Source organism: Egretta garzetta, unplaced genomic scaffold, assembly GCF_000687185.1.
Source record: "Egretta garzetta isolate BGI_Z169 unplaced genomic scaffold, ASM68718v1 scaffold1, whole genome shotgun sequence".
In the NCBI taxonomy this organism is placed as follows: Eukaryota; Metazoa; Chordata; class Aves; order Pelecaniformes; family Ardeidae; genus Egretta; species Egretta garzetta.
In genome coordinates this window covers 1882192-1888472 of record NW_009258542.1, presented here as the reverse complement: position 1 = coordinate 1888472, position 6281 = coordinate 1882192, and the positions used below count along the sequence as shown (strand labels likewise).

The 6281-nt window shown below is 49.8% G+C and overlaps 1 protein-coding gene across 1 annotated transcript in view; it reads left to right on the top strand.

Annotated features, from left to right (window-relative positions):
• The window catches only part of PDLIM4 (PDZ and LIM domain 4), a 60198-nt gene that overhangs the window by 26975 nt on the left and 26942 nt on the right, over window positions 1–6281 (top strand). The gene's annotated exons all lie outside the window — the stretch shown is intronic.

Genomic DNA, 6281 nt, shown 5'->3' with positions numbered 1-6281 from the left:
GGCAGCAGGGAAGACCCATGGAACAACCAGCATGGCTGTGTCGGCAGAAAGGAATCGCGCTGTTCCCGGGTGTATCTGGCACAGTTGCGTGACAGGTCCTGGGAAATAGGAGGAATTTTTTTTTTCTCTCCATGGGATGCTCCAGTTTCCCTGGACTGGTTATGAACCCCGCAGGAGACAGGGCTGGGGATGCAGCACTGAGGAGGTCCCTCTGAAGATGTGGGCTGTTGGTTTTGCAAAGAAAAGCAGGGCTCAGGGCAGGCTCTGCATCTGATTTTTCACGTCATTTTAGGGAAGCTGAGGGAAGCAGTGTCTGGAGGGCATCGACAGCGAAACACATGGCGTGGTGAGACGCCAGCAAAGCCTGGGCCTGCTGTCTCCCAACAGTACTTGTGCATTAAAATCAATATTATTTCTTGAAATCAACCCTTTCTTATCCTGGAAGGCAGTCAGCGTCCAGGCAAGTGCACACAACAAGCCTACGGTCCAGAGATAACCAGCTCGGCAATGCAGCTTGCCCTGCTCTTGCTTACATATCACTGTGTATTTTCTTTTCTCTTTCAAAGAAAGCCTTCCCAGCTCCTTTGAATGTTAGCATCTCATGGTTATGCTGCAGTCCTGGTTATTAGGGAAGACTCGTTACTTCAAATCGGGTCATGCCTCAAATAAAAGCAGCCATAAAATTGGGTTGGAGCCATGCTTTGCTGAAACCACGGCTTGAGAACAGAGGGCTGAGCACCCAAAGGACCTTGGGTGCTGGACAGGAGACCTTGTGGCATCACCGATGCCGTTCCTGGTGACGCACATCGCTGGAAAGTCCTTGGCAGCACTGTCCAGACCTGCCCATCTGTGCCAGAGGGGGAAGGCGAGCCCGAAAGCTTGCTCTGAAGCTTTTGTTATCTGCCAGCTGGGAGCATGAAGGCTTGTGCTGCATCCTTCCTGAAGGAGCTGGCCCCAAGCCCACATTGGGAAAACTGCTGGGAAGGGGATGTCGCAGCTTTTAAAGTGTGCTGGGGGCTGTGGCTCCCCGGTGTCCCCTGCAGCCCAGAGTCAGTGTTGGTACCTGTGAGGCTGATACTGCTCTCAGGCTGTACTAAGCTATATTTCTCTTTTAAAAATCTCTACTCCATCCTTTACCCAGGACTTTAAGTGCTCTTAGGGTGGTTCTCCCTCTTTCTTTGTGCCCCCGTCTTGGCTAGCACCCCTCGTTCCCACTGAAGTCTGTGGGTGTTTTGTCCTCGGCTCCAGCGGGTCGCGTTTGGCCCCGAGATGTGCAGGGCTGTTTCTGGGCAGCAGTAACGCAGAAAGCACAGCAGCACAGTAGCCTTTCTGTTCTGAAACAGAGCAGAGGAAAATCCTCATCAGCTCATGAAAGGAGTCGATTTATGCAACCAATGCTCATGCGGGCGCTGATGTAGCATGTGAGGAATTACCTAGGCTTCCCTGTAGCAAGGGGTGGGCGTTCAGGTTGTGGCTAATGGCTCTGAAATGTGAGGCCAGGAGTTTGAGCGGGCTGAGTAAGGCTGGAGCAGCCCCTGGCACCTGGGCTCTGGCGGGGAGGCAGCGATGGTGCTGATGAAGATTTAGCCGGGACGGTTCAGGATGCCCTGGTGATAAATCAGCCTGCTCCAGCGTCGTCTTCCCAGGCATTGCATCCGAAGCCAAGGTAGCGCAGGGTCGGCTTCGCCTGCCTTACTGGCATCTGCAGGGGCGGTAAGGGCAGGTGTGTGGCAGCTGGTTGGAGAAGAATCCTGGGGGTTGAGCAGCCTCGTGAGTTATTACTCACGGAAACATGGTATGGAGATCTTGGTATTTAGCCATGAAATGTATGCATTTGACTGGAGGCCAAGGATTTCGGAGTTTTAAATAACGTAAATGTGTGGATAAGGATGATGGCGTGGTAAAACTTGTTCTTTTTCTTTTTCCTCACTGTGAAGTTGTCTCTAAATTACACAAGTGAAAAAAATTCCTTATTGGGCAAGAGGTGTGCTTTCTGGCTCCACCGCCCCAGGAGTAATGTGTTTGTATTCCTGTGATGTGCCGGCAGGAATTCATGTGCATTGTGAGACTTTTAAAAATAAATAAATAAATATTTTGATGCTGTTCTTCCCAGTCCAACCCAATTACAGCCCTTTCTTTTGGTGTATATAACACTGGTGTATATAACACTACAGGACTGGTAGCATCTGCCTGGCCCCAGGCACAGCCAAGGACCAAGCCAAGGTTGTTGCATTGTGGTTGTTTCCTGACTGCGGTGTCAAAACATAAATCCTCAAAGATTCAAGTTTGGTTCCTGCTGCTTACAATAAATCCTGGAAGCAATTTCTTCCCCCTCTGTCTAGTGTGCATGCTGCAGGACTGGCACTGCCCGTGGAGGGAAGGTATTCCAGAGGTGGCAACTCTTCTTTTTAAATAGCAGCTGTGGAAACCCCTGCCAAGCTTGGGGGACCTGGGGGGCTGTTTTGCTCCGTGTAACCCTGGCAGAGCAAGGACTAGGGGCTGAGAAGGAAGCAAGCTAGCATGCGTGGGCTCGGAAAACCCAAATTCCTTTGTAGATGGCAGTGGCATGCAGCATTGCGCTTGCAATGCGGATCAGATTTGTTCTCATTTGCTTGAGACTGAGTGACCAAGGAAAGCAGCAGCTCAAGTGCCTAACTGTAGCGAGGCGTGCAGCCGTGATGGAGAACTGAACCCCCCTGCCCTGGGGACGCGTAGTGGGCAGAGAACCAACAGGGACTGACCCACCATTACGGTCCTGCTGAGTCTGCTTGGAGAGTCTGAGTATGAAGATATTCTGTTTATTCCTGCTCGCTGTACAGAGACGGGGTTTCTCTGGAAGTTTCTAAAAGGGAAAGCCCAGTAATAAGTCTGCTGGATGCATAGCCCCAAAAGTCCCTGGAACCTCGCGTAATTGCTGTTCTTCTGAGTCCCCCCTCCTGCCTGCCCCAACTCATGGAGGTTTTGTTGGGGTCTGTTTGCTGCGAGCTGGAAGATGGGAAGGATGACAATGTATGATGTTCTCAAGTTTCCAGTAAAAGTACAACTGAAAAAGTGAATCACAGCTTCCCTTCTGGAGCTCCTCAAGGACTAACGGAGGGGAAAACCGGCACCTTTCCAGAGCCTTGATACACAGCAATGGTTTCAGCTGAGAGGAATGAAGGAGAAGAAATCCCGCAGCTTCTCCTTCACATACGCTGGATGAGCTGGGTCTATCGGGATGCTCAGCTGAGCTCAGCTCCTGTGCCTGTTCACCAGCCTGTGCAAAGCCTTGCCTACCTCACACGGCAAGTAAAAGCCCTGTGTGCGGCTGCAGGGACAGGTCCGTCACCTTACGGCTGTCACGGAGAGGCGTCGCAGTCCTGGGCGCTCGTCGGCTGTAGCTGCTTCCAGGCTCAGTCCAGCCCCTAGAAGTCTAACGGCCACATCGGTGATGAAAACCAGTGGTGACCGTAGCAAAGTGCCATCATGAGAGGTGAATAGTGAGATGCGCAGGAACCTGGAGACAGACAGACAGACTCGCATGACCGTACAGATTGGGGTGGAATACAGTGATAGGGTTGTTCTGCGCAGCCACACGATAGCGGACGGCGGTGTCCCGGGTCTGGTCTGGCACGTTCCCAAGTGCTAAATGTTAGTTTATAAGGGGATGGAGAAATTAGAAATTCAATAAGACCCAGGAATTCTTGCAACTTGAAAGCAGCTCTACAAATGTAGAGAGCAAGACTTGTAGATCATTACCAGGTGAAAAAACATTTTGGTAAAACATGTGAGCATATGCAAGTAATCTTTTGAGAATGACGTTGAGTCTTTTAGAAAACAAATCGTGGGATAAAAGGTGTCTGCAACTATTTTTTCAGTTACATCTTGTTAATGGGTCCGTTTCCCACGAAGCCCTGTGTTGAAGGCCTAGTACTAACCTAGGTCAAGTTATTTTTCTTAGGATTGTCCTAGCAGCCATTAAAATAGAGTAGAGTGTTGTTAGTGCAGGGTAATGATTTCCATATAGCTGACTTTAATCCCCTACAACACATCTGAAAACACTTTTCCTGTCCTTGAGCCGTAAATTAGATGACTCGGAACATTTCAGTGCGACGTCTGATCTCTCACTCGTTACGTTAGAGAAACATGATTAGGTTTTGCTGTAGCCTAAACACAAAGCTCTGACCATTGGTGGTGTGAACCTGCTGCCAGGGTGGCTTGGGGTGGCCGTGCTGACCCCCAGGTCCCCGCTGCCAGGCTCCCCTGTGCTGGGGGGGGGGCTGGGGGGACCCCCTCTGCTGCTGGTCCTGCCGGGGACGTTGGCATGGGGGTGTTCCTGCATCCAGGATTTTGGGGCGAGCTCAGAGCATCAGCTGTTCTGCAGCAGCTGCCCATGGCATCTCGCTCCTGGGCACTCGCCTCTTAATTTTTTTGGATTGCCTCATATTCTGCTGTTCCCATGGAAAAGGTGTGTGTGGGGGGGTGGGTCCTCCTTGTGTAAGCATAAATGTTCATCAAACATGCAACTTGCATTTCTCTTTGGTGAGGCTGCTGTTTCTCACAGTCTCCTTTGCTTTGCCTTTAAAAGTGCCAAAGAGAATCGAAATTGTGCTGTAACAGCTTAATTTCAGAGTAGTTCAAGCGGAAGCTGTGGCTGAGGTGAGCCTGGCTTTGCTCAGGCCGTCGCTGGAAGCTCTATGGGGCTGCCTGGCTTATACCAAGAACTTGTGGTCGTTCTAAAGAACTGGTGGTGAAGCCTTGACTTTAATCATTAAAAGCACTAGCTACAAGTGGGCTTCTACGTGTAAACCTAAGTCTGGCTGTGTTTTTCATTAAGTGTGAAGATGGCTGTAATGATTTTTGGAAAACGCAGGTTTGGCTGCTTTGTGGTGCAGCCGGTGTGATCTTTGTTCATTTAGGGGAACGATGGGGAACTGGGACGCTCCAAGTAGAAAGTGCTGGCAGTACTGGTGACTGAATGCCATAGCTTAATGCAGAGTGAGTTTTCTGCTATCGCTCTTATCTTCTGCAATCAGAATCGCTTTCTGAATCTCAGTTCTTGTTTACTGGCAAATTGAAGCCTTCAGGGATCCTTTAAGCTGTCTTCAGCATGTGGGCTCCCGAGCTGAGCGAAGGGGAATTTCGTAACTGCCCCTGCTCAGCCGCAGCGCGCACGCATTGGGCTGATTCAATGCAGGGGGAAAAGCACGGAAATCATAATGGTGATCTCTGCCAACATAATTAGGCATTTTCATTGTTCTGGGCCTCTAGATGAAATTCTCAATGTGGAAGCAATATGCACAGTGCTGGATCGTGGCAAAAAGCAAGTCAGGCTTTGTAGGAAGGCTGCTGCCGTTCCTGGGAAGGACGGTTTCCTTTGTCCCACCAAAAACAGTTGGAAAGATCAGCTTCAAGTGAATTGTCCCAGCCTAAAATCAAATAACTACAGTAAAGGTAATTTATCAGAACAAGACACCTAGCTACGAGAGAGAGTACATTATTGCCAGTTGAAAAAGCTGTGGCAGTAGTATTGAGGTAGTGGTTTGGAACAAAAAAAGTTTAAATCCTCAGGGGACGGATCCGAAGTGCATTAAAGCCAGGGGGAGTCTTTGCTTTTGATAGGTTTTGGATCCGACTCTGAATTTGGAAAGGCAGGTTTGTATGCTGACTGGCTTAGATGTAAAATACCAAAGGTAAAAAAATCACCTCAAGAATTGCTGGGTTAAAACCGTGCTCCTTATTTTTCAAACTTGGACTCTGCAGATAATTAAACCAATGCTGAACGTGGTATGTGGCAGGGGCCAGAGTCCGGCGAGGGATGCTTGGCCACAGGGAGACATCTGTGCTTATCAGAGCAAAACCTATTTTCATGAAGTGGTGCATACGCAGGTTGTGATGATAAACAGAATAGTTTGCGTTTGAAAACTTTATCTTGTACTTCGTGCAGTTTCCATCTCCCAGCTCAATCTCTTAGCATCCAGAAAAGCCCGTGTATGTGCCTGCTGGACCTTGCCCAGGCCCCCACAGCTCCCTTGTGTCCTTGGAGAGGACAGCCACGCTGGCGACCACATCCCAACCATGCCCCCAGCCACCTCGGGGTGGGGGGGGGAAGGATCAGGCCCATGGAAAATCTTTGGACAGTGGCAGCGTCCTGCTCTGGCTTGGCAGGGCTGAAGATGCATTTGTGAATGGAGACTGGATTTTTAGGACTTTTTTTATCCAGCACCTGTGTTGGAAGGGCCAAGATGATTCATACAGGGTTGTGCAAGCCTTCTTGCTGAAAGGCGTTTCTATAATTGCTG